Source organism: Lissotriton vulgaris, chromosome 1_1 (assembly GCF_964263255.1).
Source record: "Lissotriton vulgaris chromosome 1_1, aLisVul1.2, whole genome shotgun sequence".
Taxonomy (NCBI): domain Eukaryota; kingdom Metazoa; phylum Chordata; class Amphibia; order Caudata; family Salamandridae; genus Lissotriton; species Lissotriton vulgaris.
In genome coordinates this window covers 969,015,539-969,033,088 of record NC_141685.1, presented here as the reverse complement: position 1 = coordinate 969,033,088, position 17,550 = coordinate 969,015,539, and the positions used below count along the sequence as shown (strand labels likewise).

Sequence of the window (17,550 nt, the reverse complement as noted above, 5' to 3'; positions counted from 1 at the left end):
TGATGGGGGCGGGAGAGCCTGGTGGGTGGGCGTGAATGAGGGGAGGACTGGGCTGGGCTTGCATGCGGATTGGGAGAGAAGCCTGATGGGGGCGGGAGAGCCTGGTGGGTGGGCGTGAATGAGGGGAGGACTGGGCTGGGCTTGCATGCGATGCGCGTGCATGTTGACGGGCACTGCATGAAAACCGCGGGCTGAAAGCCCTTTGGTTTGACGAGAAAATAGCCGACTTGAATTCTCCCCATTTCCCATTCCTGCGGAATGGTAAAGGCTCGACCTAAAAATCCCAATGGGTAAGGTACTCATCAATCATCTACATATACTCAATAAATCTCAAGATTTCATTCATTCCATTCACTCGCCAAGAATGTACTATAACATACTGCTCAATGTACCTCAAAAGACCAATAAATTCACTTATTAAGCAATTATCAATCAATACGTTCGCACTGTTTTTATTAATTTGTCCAGCTGATTTTCAGCTTTTTAATGTGAAATTTTTATGAACTTGTAAACTAAATAAATTGTTTAATAAGTGAATTTATTGGTCTTTTGAGGTACATTGAGCAATATGTTATAGTACATTCTTGGCAAGTGAATGGAATGAATGAAATCTTGAGATTTATTGAGTGTATGTAGATGACTGATGAGTACCTTACCCATTGGGATTTTTCTAATTTTCACGGTTATAGTGCCCCAGTCCCACTGGGTGTTTGAAGGGGCCCCTCTCTTTCATATACGCACTCCCAAGCACACATACATCATGCACACACTTGCACTGCACAGCGCTACATGCCAGCACCATCTAGGCCAAGGGTGAGTTCAGTGCACAGCAGCAGATTTTTACATGAGCGGGCCAGTAGGCAGGTAAAAAGGTCTGCCCACACTACTGATCATCATTATTGATGCCACCACCGTGCCGGCACTACTTAACTTTTTGACAAGACCAGTAGCTCTTTACAACTTATGAGGGTAGTGCATTGGCCACTCCTCCCAGTCTAAGCAAGACCACAATCCACGAGACAGGCCTAGGTTATGCCCTACATGAGTGATATGAGTTCGCCCAAGATTTAAAATGATCAGACTTAACTCGTTGTGCACATTTTAATTTCTTTCAGGCCAGCAGCAAGTTGTGTTAATCTGTCTGCCTGGATTTAAAAAAAATTCAGGAGAGTGCTGTTGCAGTTACTTGATTAAATCACTTGAATCTTTTTGAGTGGTAGTGCAGAGTTAACTGAGCTGTCAAGTGCTTGCTTTTAATTGTTGTTGTATTTACGTAGTGCTTACTCTCCCTGACGTGTGATCAACCTCATGGTCAGTTTTTTTTGTTGCTCTAACTCCGCCCCCTCCCCCACTGACCCCGCCCCTACTGGTGCAGCCCTCGGAGGGAACGAGCGAGAGGGAGACCGCAGAGTGAGGGAGAGGGAAGGAGAGAGAGGGAGACCTCAGAGAGAGGGAGAGCTCAAAGTGAGGGGAAGGGGGAGGGAAGGAGAGGGAGGGAAGGAGAGTGAGGGAGACCTCAGAGTGAGGCAGAGGGAAGGAGAGAGAGGGAGGCAGAGGGAATGAGGGTGAGGGAAGGAGAGAGAGGGAGACAGAGGGAAGGAGGGAGAGGGAAATAGAGAGAGGAAAATAGAGAGTGGGAAATAGAGAGAGGGAGCGGGAACTAGAGTGATGGAGAGGGAACTAGAGTGAGGGAGAAGGAAACAGAGAGAGGGAGACAGAGGGAATGAGGGCGAGGGAAGGGGAGAGAGGGAGACAGAGGGAAGGAGGGAGAGGGAATGAAAGAGAGGGGAATAGAGTGAGGGAGAGGGAAACAGAGAGAGAGGGAGACAGAGAGGGAGAGAGAGTGAGACAGTCAGAGTGAGTGAGACAGAGGGAGACAGAGAGAGGGAGAGAGAGAGAGAGATCTGGTGGCTCAGTGGACGAAGGCGTCCGCTGCAAGGACCTGTAATCAAGCTCATGGTCACAGGTTTTTTTTGCTCTAGCCCCGCCCCTTTCCCCCACTGACCCCGCCCCCACCGGTGCGGCCCTCTGACACAAACCTTACTGTAAATTTGGCCCCCGAGAGAAAGTTTGTGAGTACCCATGGCTTAGAGTGTATACAGGTAAGGGCTCTACTCTAAACCAGATAAGCTGCTCTTTGAAAATGGCCCTCTCTGAAAGGTTATCCTAAATGTTTTTCCTTCCTCTGTTTCGGACCTGTTTGTTGGCCATAAGACCGCTGCTGACCAATGCTAAAGTGCATGTGCTTCTCCCCTAAACATGGTGGAATTTGTGTATACACAATTGGCGTATTTAGTTTACTTTTAACTCCCTTTTAAAGGGGTATACCATATACCCAGGACCTGTATATTAAGTGTTGCTAGTGGGCCTGAAGCTCTGATTGTGCCACCCACACAAGTAGCTTTTGAAACCTGTCTCAAGCTTACCATTGAGAGTCACGTGAGTGCAGTTTGCTGCCACTTCCACTTGGCATTTAAAACTACCTGTCAAGCCTTAAACTCCTTATGCCCTAGGTAGCCATAAGGGCAGTGTGCTGTGTAAGTAAAAGATAGGAAATGTTTTGTTCCATTTTATAAATAGTAGTAGCTCTAGTACCGTTTGGCTGTCTTGTTGGTTGCTGGTAGTTTGTGAAGAGGATCTATAGCGCCGGGACGCTCTTTGAGCAGCTGAGCGCTCTACAAAACACCCAGTAACATAACATAACATAACATATGGGCCTCATTACTAGTTTGGCGGAGCAGGAGTGGGACAGCCTTGCTGCTGCACACCCAAACCCATGTACGAACCGCCAGCCAGGTCAGGAGTTTCCTCCTGTTTTGGCGGGCTGTTCTTTAGCGTTCTCAGCAGGGTGCCTATACTAGGCACTGCAATGGGAACATCAAAGGCAGCACCTGCATGGACTGATGCAGGTACTCGGGTGCATGTACACAGAGGGGCACATTGCATGTAGGGCCCCCTTTGTTTCCTTTCCGCCACGGTTTTCATGGTGGGCTCACTGCCATGAAATCTGTGGTAAACAGTAAACTCATAATATGCTTGGCGGGCCGTGGTGGCTGTCCCGTCAAGCATATTGTGGCCTCAGGACTGCTGCACAACCGCCAGGGAACTGTGGTTCCCTGACAGTTGCGGTGGTCCCAGGGCGGCCTGACCACCCTAGCCGTAATAGGGTGGTCGGGAGACCGACATTGTAAGTCTGCCGCCCTGTGGACCGCCAGTCACATAAATAGGCCAAACATTTTATTAATTCATATTTCTGCTACTTTAATATAATATATAATATTTATGTTTATATAAAAAAAATACAAAAATATTAGTGACATCGATATTAATGGTGGTGATAAGTATGTTGATGTGAGTACACTGTTCTGTTGCATAGGGCCACGTGGCTGGAAGTATGAAAATCTTGTGTGTGGTGCATGAATAGTCTGTGAATGGATCGGGTTAAAGCCATTGGTGCCTTGAAATTGCTTTATATCTCAGTAGGCTTAGTTTCAATATTATGATACAGTGATTAGTATCTGCTCTTTGAAGCTAGCACTATCTTGAAAGTGGTGGACTAACTTTTAAACTTTAGTGCCGGATTTACATCTGTGGTGGTATGGACACTGTTGTAATGGCACCAAAGTGCCCTTATTGGCAAGTTAATGGTCTGCCTGCCCGATTTATATATGGACGATCATTGGTGTAACCTTGATGATGAGTACTCCATATCTGGCATGGTTATGAACTGATTGAGAAGGGGCCATCTGAGGCTGACCTCTAAGTCTGCCCACCAGGGGCGTAGCTAGAGCTTGTGGCGCCCGGGGCTATCCCTCAGATTGCCGCCCCTTGGGGGGGGGGCGGGGGGGGGGTGCAGGGGAAAAAGGACGATGAGCACTTGAAATAGGTCCGAGAGACACATAGTATAGTCGCTAATACTTCTTCATCATACGCGCTGTCGGGCTCTCATATCACCATTGATCAGTGAAATCTCAGGCTGTGCAACTCCTTTAAACCTATCAGCCACTCATGGCTTTAAGCAGAGCAGCTCCTAAAACCGACTTTGCAATGGATCACTAATGGGCACTACAATCAACTACTTAAATTTAAAGGCAAAAGCATGGATCCATATCTCAATAATGCTTAAAGTGTGAACGAAAATATATATACCTTTCTCAATAATGGCCATAAAAAACCCTATAGATAATCCATGTCAGCAATGCAGTTCCTGTTTACAGCACAGAACACTGTGTCAACTACGCAGATGTTTACAGTTCATCTTCATTACATCTTTCATTACATGAGAGTATTTTCTATTTTTCGATTTATGAGCTATATCGTTCCTAGACAACAAATTAACTTCTATTCAAATAAGTACGCGCCCTGTACTTTTCTTCTGACTAATAGCATTGAGTCTACACACATTTGTTTTAAAATAAGATTGAAGTAGAACATAAATAAGTCCCACAGGACTATTGATGGAATATAATACAATTACCCTGCATCTCGTTCAATCAAGGCTTAGTTATGCTGCGCAATGCACTTTGGCTGCCAATGATGATTTAGTGTCAGTGTCGTGTTGATTCCGATACTACTGAGGCATAGCTGCCAAGGTTTCAGATTGCTAAGTGTGACATTTTTAGAATTTCAGTGAAATTATGAGTGACATTTCAACAACTATGAGTGACATATCTCCGTCACCACTGACTAGAGTCACCCCACCGTCACCAGCGAGTTAAGTGCAACTTCAACTATGCTGCATGGCTGAGGGCTCCTGAAAAGTACTGTGCACTAGTAATGTGCAATAAAGTAAGTTCTAATAAAATATGCATCTGTCTACTGATGTGAACTCATCAGCTGAGCCTAAACCCTTTTGCCAGAGCTAAGGTGGGCCCCACTCTCCACGGCTTTTATTTATAACCCAGCACAATTTGAAGGGGGCCTAGCCTTATCGAAAGATTACTTGAATACACTGACACATAGAAAGGGTGGGGTGGGGTGGGGTGTGATCTCTGATAACCAAAGTTCAGTAAAATGTTGAGCAGTGGTCTAGGGAGTCAGGGTTTTGTTTCAGTGCAGTTTTTACTTGTACACTGGATGTGTCATTCTTTTGTACCACAAACACACTATATTACCATAAGAATTTTCGGGGCCATTGCTCTCAACCTGTCAAAGTTGTGAAAGTCCCCTGAAGAGGAAATCACAGGCCAACTCAAAATTAAGACTAATATGTTACTGCCAGCGCAATTAGCTTTTAGGAACTTGAAATTGTTTTAATGGAGCCAGCCAGGCCCTTAAATGAAGTGGTCGTGTGATTTAAGACCTACACAGACAAACGGGCGCAGGTGCAGGGTATCGCCGTTCACTCAGGTGAAATACAGCTTCAATCAGTCCACAAAAGCACCTCCATTCCCACACAGTAGAGTTCTCTCTGGCGCCGTTAAACACACTGTGTCGTCCTCCTGCAGTAATTACGGTGGTGAAAGGGACACGCTCAGTGAGAACTAGTCCCAATGCTCTATGCAAAATAGATGCTGTAAACAGTAAGAACCCGGCACTGGATTTGGGCAAGATAGCTTGAAAGGCAGCTGAGGTACACAAAAGTCACAGCTGCCCGCCAACACTAGCATCAGTGACTAGGGCAAAAATACACTGACCAGCAGGCTGCTGATCGCGCACTAACACTCATCTAAAAGTAAATTAGGTTAACAATAAAACGCTGAGTCTGGCCCTCTCTGTGACTACTTACAAATGTGTGCCAGCCGCCTGGCCGTGACGTCAGACTCTCTCTCACTCAGACTGAGTCAGCAGCAGGGACAGCTAAGTTGCACAGAATTGTTCTTCATGCGCTCGCTGGGTCAGTGGATTGGGTCCCGATGTCGTGGGGTCATTTATTACAATTACCGGCCGAGTAACGCCAGCACTGCTAACATTTACCGGCCACCAGCCACAAGCTTAACTGCAGCCAGCGACAGCGTGTCAGTAGGAGATGACGTGACGTCCTGTGGCGCGCAGCGCACTTATTGGCCACAGTACTGCCTCGTGACCTGACGTCAGTCATAATAAATGCAGCACAGGGAAATCTGAGTGAGTTAGCAGCTACTAACTCGGCTCGGTCACTGTCAGCCCCCAAGCCTGCCAGGAGCAGCCTCATGACACAGCGCGCTGCCACTCTTTTAGATTAATCGGCACTATCAGCGAGGATGCGTGACAATGCATGTTATACTTGACAGGGCTGCTGAGGTGCCGCCCGGCCACCCCCAAAATAGTGCCGCCTGGGGCGGACCGCCCCCCTCGCCCCCCCATAGCTACGCGGCTGCTGCCCACCTAATTTAGATGGCCAAGCATAAAGGTCAGTTTTCACTGCCCGTCACCAACTGGAATTCCTTTGTGGTAAGTGGCATTGAAAGGACCCATCCTTGCCATGAGAGGTAACTTCTATGGGGAGTGGGGCAATTTTTAATTTCCAAAATGAAAAATCCAGATTTGGGATTTTGTTTTGGGAAATAAAAATAAAAAATGTTGATGCACAGCTCTGTCATATTGATGGAGTTGTGAGTCAAGTATAAAAAAAAACCATCCACAGGAACCGCTGTGGTGGTGGCTCCTGCAAATGTTTTTCAAGTCTTCTCTCCTCACCAAAATGTAAATCAGGCAGTTTGTAAGAGAGTCTTTTTGTTTTTCAAACTAAACAACTGAGGTGTCCAGCGTGGTGTAACTTGCTATGATTCTGCTCACTTTCCTATAAAGTCCCCCAAAACTTAAAAGTCCAATCATGGCTAAGATACCCATTTATTTATATTTTGTGTTCGAAATTCCTGCTATCTATTGAGATCCACAAATTGACAGCAAACCAGCATTTCCACGTGTCTCCATATACAAATGAAACCCAATTTTTGTGGTTGGCCCATGGTTGGGAAATGCTAAAACTGCGACATGGACATAGCAAATTTTTTTGACTGAAACCACTTTTTGCAACGTGGGTAGCGGTGGATTTTGAGGCTTACCCGGGTCGCCACCCAGATAAACCTACCAAACTCACAAATGTATGAAAACTAGACAACCAAATGAGTCCAGGTGCCAGTGACCTGTGTGAGTCTCACTAGATAATTTTACCCAGAGTGTCTTGCAACCTCAGTTTATCTAAAAACACAGGGTTTTTCTCACATTTCTGTGACAGAAAGTTGTGGATTATGTGGGAAGCCACAGATTTCCTACCACTCAGCAGTCCCACATGCCCCTCGATAAAAACCTACCTCACTTGTGTGAGTAGGCCTAGTGCCTGTGACAGGAAAGCGCCCAAAACGCAACATAGACACATCACATTTTTTGCACGGAAAATGCACACATTTTTTACACTGTGGGTAGTTGTGAATTTGAGCCCTAGTTCAGTTGGCACCTAGGTAAACCTAGAAAACTTGCACAATTTTAAAAGTAGACACCCAGGTGAGTCCAGGGGTAAAATACCTGCATGGCTCACACTAGGTAATTTAACCAAGAAGCCCAGGTAAACATCCAACTTCGGTAAGAAATACACATTTTCTTCACATTTCTTTGATGGAAAGTTCCGGAATCTGCAGAGAGCCACAAATGTCTTACCACCCTGAGTTCCCACATGTCTCCTGATAAGAACGGTACCCCACTTCATGGGTCAATTAAGAGACCAAGGTAAAAAAGGCCTTAAAAATATATGTGTGAGATAAGCAATAAAAGTATTGCTGAGGTGCCACCCATGCAAACCTGTAAAGCACAGACTTTTTTAAACTAGACAACCAGGGGATTCCAGGATTGTGTGCCTTGCGTGGATCTCACACTGTCTTCTCACCCACAATGCCATGTAAACCTCAAACTATGCCGGAAGAAACCTGTTTTACCTACATTTCTGTGATAAAAACATCTGGAATTCACAAGAATCAACAAACTTCCTACCACGAAGCATTACCCCACTTGTGCTGAAAAAAAAACGCTGCCCCACTTGTGTGGCTAGGCCTATTGCCCATGACAGAAATGGATCAAACCGAGGCCAGTGGGAATTTGTGTTTCTCCTCAGATTGCAGAACTTTACTTCACAGAAATAAGAGGAAATTGTGTTTCTTACCAAAGTTGGACGTTTGCAATGGCTTCTGGATAAAACCTAGTGAGAGCCAAAAAAAGACACAAACAGCTGGAATCTTCAGAGTGTCTAGTTTGTACAATGTGCAGGTTTACATGGTTTGCCTAGGTATTGGCTAAGCTAGGGCCCAAAATACACAGCGACCCACATTGTAAAAAACAGGAAGCAGGGTTCTGTGTCCATGTTGTGTAGGGGGCACTTTCGTGTTGTGTGGCAGGTGGAAAGGGCATTTGGAGAGGGGTGTGGTATGATGCATGCAGCACCAACTGTAATTAGTAGATTTATATAGCACAGCTTAACACCTGTGAGGGTATTCAAGGTAAGTCCATGGAGATGGGGAGATTATCGGCCTGATTCATGAAGCCGAAATCGGCTCGCAAAGGGCCAGATTCTGAGAATCTGGCCCTTTGCGAGCTCTATTTTTGCATTTGGGATTCATCATCCCAAATGCAAAAATCGGTAATAGCGATGTCGCAATTTTGCGAAGAATTACATTTAAAGAATCTCTATTTGAGATTCCTTAAATGCAATTCATCATCCATGAAAAAATTGCGAATTCGCAATTTCGGCCCGCTATTTACCGCAAGGTCAAACCTCGTGGTAAATAGCGAAAACTTAGAAAAATGCTTTTAAAAGCATTTTTCTAAGTTGCATGTTGCACACACACATGTCCTTTGGACATGTGTGTGCGCAACACCTGTTTCAATTTTCATTTAAGGGGTGCTACAGGGTGTCCTTTGGACACCCCTGGCACCCTTTAAATCGCTATTTTATTTGCGATTAGCTAATTGCTAATCGCAAATAAGGAATACTCCCCATTCATTCCTATGGGCCTTTTGGCCCATAGGAATGAATGGGGAGTTTTTCCTTATTTGCGATTAGCAATTTGCTAATCGCAAATAAGGAATTTGTAGGAATCGCATTTTATTTTGCGATTCCTACATGAATACTGTTTTGCGAGTCTCTAATAGCGATTCCTTATGATTCTCTATTAGAGACTCGCAAAACGGTACCTTGATGAATCAGGCTGTAAGTCATTTGTCCAGAATCACTGGATGTTGAGCTGATGCTGAGACTCTAACCTTGATCCCCAGCTCCAGAGTCAGCAGCTCTGGCTGCTTCGCCACATCCGCACTTTAAAAAAAGTGCTTTAACCCTGGCTGCATCATAGCACTTTTTTAAATTTAGCTTTAGCCGCACTGTAAATCCTCTCTGCGGCTGTGCAGCATGGCTCCAAAACCTTGCCAAAGCCAATAGCGCTCATAAGAGCGACCTTTTGGCTTTGCCAATGCTGAATCTGCCACTGGGGCTGCACTAGAACTTGTTTCAGTCATGAACGAACTGAATACTGTGAATTAAAATTATTAAATCAGACACAGTACATCTGTTACAGTAACAATCACGGACAACGGACATTCGCACTAACTGACGGACAGTTCATGTAAATAACCTAAATAGCAGAGGTCATGTGTCCATTGTCACCAAAGTTGTGAAATGCCACAAGACTCACATTTGACATTGCTTAAGTGAGGGTTGGCTTTGCACACTGGCAACTGCGTGCACCTTAAAGCGGCACCACAGGCATGAGGCATTACTTGGCGCTATTCCACAGAGGACAGCATGTTTAAAGTGTTGTAGAATGCACCAGATATCTGAAGGATCCATCATCCGACCCCCAGCATTGCGACACTCTTTCAGCCAGGGGTTCCTGTTCAAGACCAGAGCTCACAGCGAGATGTTTATAAAAATCGTGTTAACACTGCAGTGAGTCGCAAATTCTCTAATACAGCTGGTTCTTTGTACTTTTGAACTACAGTCTCTTTTCCAGAAACTGTTTAATGGGATGAGAGTTGATACCCGGATCGTTCCAGTCATTCACACTGACAGTCAACTTGCTTTAAAAAAGCACTGGCATAGCCAATCGTCTCGCCTTTGGCACCTTGTTTTTATCCATGCAGCACATTAGCCATTAAAGACATCAAAGTTTGTGGTGAACCATCTATGATATACTGGCCCTGTTACTACCAGGCATTAATTAAAATCCTTTGACTGTTGGGATTCTGAGGCATATGCACATTTGAGCAGGGTTGGAATTATGAGATGTGGCAATGAACTCTCTCCGACTGTAATTAATAGACGTTGGTCACTACATTCACAACTAAAGAAACGAGGCAAACTATATCTGATAAAAACGCAAACCGGAAATGGCCACACAAACAAACACAAGTCCTGAAATAAATTCAAAGTAAGTTCTAAAAAGGCAATATTTTATCTGCACCATTGCCAATAAAGGGATTTGCATGTTTTAGCTGTGCGCAGATGTACATTACAACAAAGGCGTCGCTCTGTGACGTAAAGAAAGCATGAAAGGAGATTCCTGGTAGATAATATCACAATACATCTTAAAAGCCGAGCTGACATCATCAAGTCAAACACACTAGGATGGAACTGATGAGGTCAAGAGGTGTTTTAAATCCGGGTCTTTCTCGCCCCTTTCTGTGAATACTGCAAGTAAACTGGCATGGCCCCAGGGCTGGCAGTGACAACGGGTGAAGAGGGCAATGAGCCATGATGCTCCTGGCAGACTGAGTGAGTAAAGCTTATTATGCCAACAGGAAATGATACCGTTCTGCCTATTGCACGACACTAGCCTATAAAAAGAAAGGAAGGTGTGGTAATGTGTTTTGTTGTGTTTGCCGATGACCAGAGCACATTACTGGAAATGCCTTTAGGTAAGGAGAAACTACCTGGTGAAAGGATTGAACACATTTTCGAAACATTTAAGTAGTAGAGACAAATAGCTGGTTCATTGGGTCTGTCAACAACACAGAAATAAGTTGATTTGCTGCACAGCAAACACTGAACCTCTCCATGACACGTTAAACCTCTCCATAGACGCAGAGCTTTGAAATGGGTCAGCCTTTTTAGGGCTCGGGCCTCCCCTACACGGAGTGTAGGAGGAGCTTGCGAGCTCTTTAGTATTTAGAATTTTCAGAAAGGACTCCGGCTGGGACATTCCTTAGATTTTTCTGGCATCTGCCTAGTGATTCGTCTTCGCTGTGCTGTGTATTCAGTAGCGTTGACGTGATAGGCTGTATGCAATGTACGCGTGGCCGAGTTGGCATTTTCTGTTCGCGAACGAGCACGGGAGAGTGATTCATCTTAATTAGGAGCTGTCAGAGTGCCCGTGTAATGCAATCCAGATGATGCGTGCGCTTTCACAGCGGTGAGCGCGTTCAATGTTAAATGACGAGAGAGGCAGCAGGCGAGGCTCACAGAAGATGACTCATACATGCTGTTCCCAAGAAGAGCTCCTGAGTGGAGCCGGATTGATGCGATTTCTTGGCGTGCAAAATCAAACAACGTCTGAAGTTGTGCGCACACGCATAACGCAGTTTATCCGCTGTCAGAAACTGCTTAGAAGCACATTTTTACCTCCAGATATTATTTACATCCAGGATGTACAAACACCAAACGCTCCCTACAGTTGCAAAGGCCTCGGGCCCGAGCGGCACCCGCCACGGCGGCTTCCAAAAATATTCCTAAATCACGACATATGTGCCTCACGGCACCCGGCTGTTTGATCTGCAGGCCGACACAATGCAAGCCGCACTTATTAAATTTCCATGAAGTTTACCGAATTTGCAAGATCAGTAGGGTGGGCCCGGCGGGGAGGCAGCACCTCTGAGGCAGCCGGTGCCTTGCGGACACTTTGCATTCTGCCGCTCTCTGCCGCTGTAGCCATCCAGTTAATCTCCACAGCAAAGATTAGTTTATTCGATTAAGCGTGTTCCCTCCGGACCGTCCCCGCAGCTCCCTGGAAAACATCAAGAGCGCCTCTCACCAGCCGCGCGAGCTGCTAAAAGGATTCAATAAAGTAAACGCGCCCCCCTCCCCTTCTTCCTTTTATATGATTGGAAAATAAATTGAAAATGAATTTCGGCTATTGCTTGTGTTTTAAATACGAGATAAAGGTCGGCTGCCTCCAGCTATCTCGATGGCGGGAGTTTAACAGGAGCATGTTTCGCAGTTATAAAATCGTGTTGTCGGTTTGCGGATGTGTCAGACCGTCCACGTGTGTATGATTAGCCAGTTTGATATTTAAATCGATGAACGCTGGTTTGCGTCTTGTAGTGCTGTCTAGCACCCCAAGTAGTTTTGTGAGTTTCATGTAATAAGGAAGCTAATTTGTGCATATTCGTCTTCCTGTAACCAAAGTCCGGAGCAGAGTGTGACATCATCGTGATGTCAGAACTGACGCACTCATTTAGAAGTGGCGGCTAAATTATGAGCTAGGGGTCTGAGGCAACAATAACTTTACTGTGCTAATGACCAATACATTAACGATAGTAAGGTTTCCGTACTTTATTCCGCTCGTATTTGGCTCAACATGTTCATAAAGGGCCTACCCAGGAGTGGTTAATGAAGGGGACTAACAAGTGAAGCAGTATTCATGCCCGATTTGCACACACCTTTAGCTCATTTCACATATTATCCACTCGCTATTATCAGTAATGAAAATCTGGTTCAAAAAGTGAACAAGGACAATTTGAGGCCACCTGGTCACCAGGGCAAAAAAGGTTCCAAAATGTGAGTCCGTTTTCTCACCAAGATATGTGCCAAAATGAACGTGAGGTACCCAAGGAAGCGTTAGATGTTTGACCCGGGAACTGCAATGCAATTTAGTTTAACATCCAGAAGGCGGCGCTGTTTTTGCTATTCACTATCATGTAGAAATGAATCTGCATTTTTTTCCGACTACCTTATATTTAAAAAAAAAAGACCAGGCATGACTGGGTCAGTGTAGGAAATTCCTCCAAACTGCTCAGTTTAATAGGTCATGCTTAGGGAGACGTGCTATGCATTATGATAAAAATGAAGTGCACGAAAAAAAATACTTTCATGTATTATTAAAAGAATTGCACAAGTCATGTACAGCACACGCATGCATGTAGAGTAGTGAGTAGTGAGTAGTGAGTAGTGAGTAGTGAGTAGTGAGTAGTGAGTAGTGAGTAGTGAGTAGAGTAGTGAGTAGAGTAGTGAGTAGTGAGTAGAGTAGTGAGTGCAGAGTAGTGAGTAGAGTAGTGAGTAGTGAGTAGAGTAGTGAGTAGAGTAGTGAGTAGTGAGTAGTGAGTAGAGTAGTGAGTAGTGAGTAGTGAGTAGAGTAGTGAGTAGTGAGTAGTGAGTAGGGTAGTGAGTAGTGAGTAGAGTAGTGAGTAGTGAGTAGAGTAGTGAGTGCAGAGTAGTGAGTAGTGAGTGCAGAGTAGTGAGTAGTGAGTAGAGTAGTGAGTAGAGTAGTGAGTGCAGAGTAGTGAGTAGTGAGTAGAGTAGTGAGTAGTGAGTAGAGTAGTGAGTAGAGTAGTGAGGTGAGTAGAGTAGTGAGTAAAGTAGTGAGTGCAGAGTAGTGAGTAGAGAAGTGAGTAGTGAGTAGAGTAGAGTAGTGAGTAGAGTAGTGAGTAGAGTAGTGAGTAGAGTAGTGAGTAGAATAGTGAGTAGTGAGTAGAGTAGTGAGTAGTGAGTGCAGAGTAGTGAGTAGAGTAGTGAGTAGTGAGTGTAGAGTAGTGAGTAGAGTAGTGAGTGCAGATTAGTGAGTAGTGAGTGCAGAGTAGTGAGTAGTGAGTAGTGAGTGCAGAATAGTGAGTAGAGTAGTGAGTAGAGTAGTGAGTAGTGAGTAGAGTAGTGAGTAGTGAGTAGAGTAGTGAGTAGAAAGTAGTGAGGTGAGTAGAGTAGTGAGTGGAGGGTAGTGAGTAGTGAGTAGAGTAGTGAGTAAAGTAGTGAGTGCAGATTAGTGAGTAGAGAAGTGAGTAGTGAGTAGTGAGTAGAGTAGTGAGTAGTGAGTGCAGAGTAGTGAGTAGGGAGTACAGTAGTTAGTAGTGAGTAGAGTAGTGAGGGGTGAGTAGAGTAGTGAGTAGAGTAGTGAGTAGTGAGTGCAGAGTAGTGAGTAGTGAGTAGAGTAGTGAGTAGAGTAGTGAGTAGTGAGTAGAGTAGTGAGTAGAGTAGTGAGTAGTGAGTAGAGTAGTGAGGTGAGTAGTTTGTAGTGAGTAGTGAGTAGAGTAGTGAGTAGAGTAGTGAGGTGAGTAGAGTAGTGAGTAAAGTAGTGAGTGCAGAGTAGTGAGTAGAGAAGTGAGTAGTGAGTAGTGAGTAGAGTAGTGAGTAGTGAGTAGAGTAGTGAGTAGAGTAGTGAGCACAAAGTAGTGAGTAGAGTAGTGAGTAGTGAGTAGAGTAGTGAGTAGTGAGTAGTGAGTAGTGAGCAGAGTAGTGAGTAGTGAGTGCAGAGTAGTGAGTAGTGAGTGCAGAGTAGTGAGTAGTGAGTAGAGTAGTGAGTAGTGAGTAGAGTAGTGAGTAGAGTAGTGAGTAGTGAGTGCAGAGTAGTGAGTAGTGAGTAGAGTAGTGAGTAGTGAGTGCAGAGTAGTGAGTAGAGTAGTGAGTAGAGTAGTGAGTAGAGTAGTGAGTAGTGAGTGCAGAGCGGTGAGTAGAGTAGTAAGTAGAGTAGAGTAGTGAGTAGAGTAGTGAGTAGAGTAGTGAGTAGTGAGTAGAGTAGTGAGTAGTGAGTAGTGAGTAGTGAGTAGAGTAGTGAGTAGTGAGTAGAGTAGTGAGTAGAGTAGTGAGTAGAGTAGTGAGTAGAGTAGTGAGTAGTGAGTGCAGAGTAGTGAGTAGTGAGTATGGTAGTGAGTAGAGTAGTGAGTAGTGAGTGCAGAGTAGTGAGTAGAGTAGTGAGTAGAGTAGTGAGTAGAGTAGTGAGTAGAGTAGTGAGTGCAGAGCAGTGAGTAGAGTAGTGAGTAGAGTAGAGTAGTGAGTAGGACATCACAGGCAGCAGCTGTGCAAGCTTCTTACACTCAGAAGGAGACCACAGGCAGCTGAGGTGCAATCTTCTCCCACTCACAAGAACGACATCACATGCAGCAGCAGTGCAAGCTTCTTACATTCACAAGGAGACCACAGGCAGCAGAGGTGCAAGCTTCTCACACTCACAAGAAGGACATCACAGGCAGTAACGGTGCAACATTCTCACACTCACAAGGAGATCACTGGCAGTACACACCACATGAACACACTCCATAACACATAGCAACAATACATTGGCATTTACAATGCCATTAGCTCAAACTCAAATAAATCCGAGCCCGATTGCATTTCTAATGCTTGTTATTTACAGCCTTAGTCAGAGATGCGTGGGAGGGGAAAGTGTCAAGGAAAAAAAGACACCACAACTCATCCTCCAATCCCGGGCTTTCAAATAACACATTGGGACTTTCTAGATAAGGCAAGGGATATCTTCTACATAATCTTGTTTCATTGTTCGTGCTCTGATATTGTAAGTTTGCAAAACTCCTAACAAATAAATACATTTAACTGACTCTGGTGCAAACATTCCTACAAGCAGAATCAGGCAAGACCCCACACCTCTGCCCCATCCTCCTAATCCCTTTCAGGGTAGGCCCTGCCCCATCACCTCATCCGCGGTAAGCATTCACCGTAGGCTCTCGCTGACAGGAGCAGCCTGTCCTCCAAGGGAAGGGGTGAAGCAGGGGAGTGGACCCGACCACGAACGGCGGACAATAGAGGGGGAATTGTCGGGGCCGGCCGCCGGCCTTCAACATGGGCGAGCTGGGCCAGCCATGGGAGGGGCGCTCGGAGCTGTGGGCACGAAGGCATGTGCTCATGGGCCCGGTCCCTGCTCAGCCAGGTGCTGACCCGTGAACACAAACGGGAACCCCAAGTGCCTGGTTTAACTCACTACCATTAGCACAGGGCCACATTTCTTTCCGCCCAGGGCGCTATCTTGGCAAAGGCCGGCTCTGCCTGCAGGTTACAGTGGCCTGGCGGGGGCCACGGATGGCTGTAAAGCTCTGTGGCCGGTTGACCGATGTCCAGTCCTAAAAAAACCCGGACCACAGGTGACCCTTGGGCACCGCCACATCGCCCACCCTTGGGCACCGCCACATCGCCCAAATGCCCACCCTTGGGCATCGCCCGCCTTCCCAACCCCATCTCTGTACCTAGGTAACACAATAACAGGTACACCAATTACCACAAGTTACAATGAAACCTTCAATTACTTGCACAATTAGACCTCACGTTACCCTGAAACCCTCCCCTGAACCAGCCCCTCTCATTGGAGATGCCGCTCTTAGATGGTTTTTCGTCTCACCTTGTGCAGCCTCTGCCGGGAGCTGCTGTCTCTCTTCAGGTGGTTGCGAGAGTCCTCTCATGGACCAAGAGCGAGTTATTTAAGGTGCCGGGGAGGGGCGGGGCCAGCTAAGGTGGAGGAGTGACTGACAGGAGGTGAATGTCATCAGAGACAGAGGGGGTAGTGAAGGGGGCGGGTGATTGCGTAAAATCAGGGAGGAACAGGGCTTTAAATGGGATGAAAAAACTGTGGGTCTCTCAAAGGGGCGCGATTGATGTAATTAAGGATGTGGCTTAAAAGCCCAGAAACTGAAAATCTGTGCTTAACATAGTGTGCCGCCAAACTGGTATTTTGCAACTTTTGTCATTCCATCCAGATACATTACACTTCCAACACCAAGCCAGTACTAAAGGCTTTGTCAATGGTTGTTGCTTGCATAAAATAAAAAAAAGTCATAACTACGGCTTCGTAGTATAGCTTATTGAAAATGCTGAATTCTACAATGTTGAGACTGTGAAAGGACTATACAGAGTCTCTTTGGAGTTGCACCGAGGCAGCGAAGGGTGGAATTGCTGCAGAGTTAAGGTTTTTTTTTTGCATCTGGATGCTGAGGTCAAAAATGTAAAGCCCGACAGGGGCCCTCTCAGCACCCAGGGCTGGTTCTATGATTTGCGAGACTCTGGGCCAAAAAGGAATGCACGAGCCCCCGGCAAGGAAAGCATTCAGAGACACAGCGGGAGGCCATTGTACAGGATTTTACCGCCTCACAGTTTTAACTTTCAGCCCACAAGCAATTCTCACACCTCCAGCCTGATAGGGGTAAGAATTGCTTGTGGGTTGAGAGTTAACACTGTGGGGGCGCTAAAATCCTGTACAATGGGCCTCCCGCAGTGTCTCTGAATGGGTCTCCTTGCAATTGGGACAAGGGGAAGAGTCTCCCTCCCCATGGCCTCCAGACACGATCCCCGAGAGGCCCAGCGAGGGGACCCCTCCCGGACCCCTCCCTTACACCCTCATTGCAAGGAGACAGGGAAACAACAGGGCCCACCATAGGTTAGGGGCCCCATGCTGGTGGGCTGCACTGCCCATGTCTAGCACAGGCCCTGTCAGCACCTACTTTTTAGAACGGCTGGTGCTTGGGGACCGGCAAGGCCTGGCCCACTTACAACCCTGGGGAGGAAGATAAGTAAACGGCGGGGCGTAAATCGAAGATAATTTAAATTGGACACACAATGGATTGCAGATAAAACTGCTGGGGCAGCCCACAAAGGGCAGTTGTAAGGAGCGGTGTTCGGATTTATACATGCACGTTTGCCTAGAAGGTTTA

The 17,550-nt window shown here is 46.0% G+C and overlaps 1 protein-coding gene across 1 annotated transcript in view; it reads right to left on the bottom strand.

The window, feature by feature from the left end:
• Positions 1-16,281, bottom strand: part of LOC147748304 (coagulation factor XI-like) — an 85,164-nt gene extending 68,883 nt beyond the window's left edge. Inside the window, exon 1 of the mRNA XM_086960083.1 lies at positions 16,245-16,281. The gene's annotated coding sequence lies outside the window, so the exon portion shown is untranslated. The remainder of the gene's footprint in view (positions 1-16,244) is intronic.
• Positions 16,282-17,550: the final 1,269 nt, after the last annotated feature.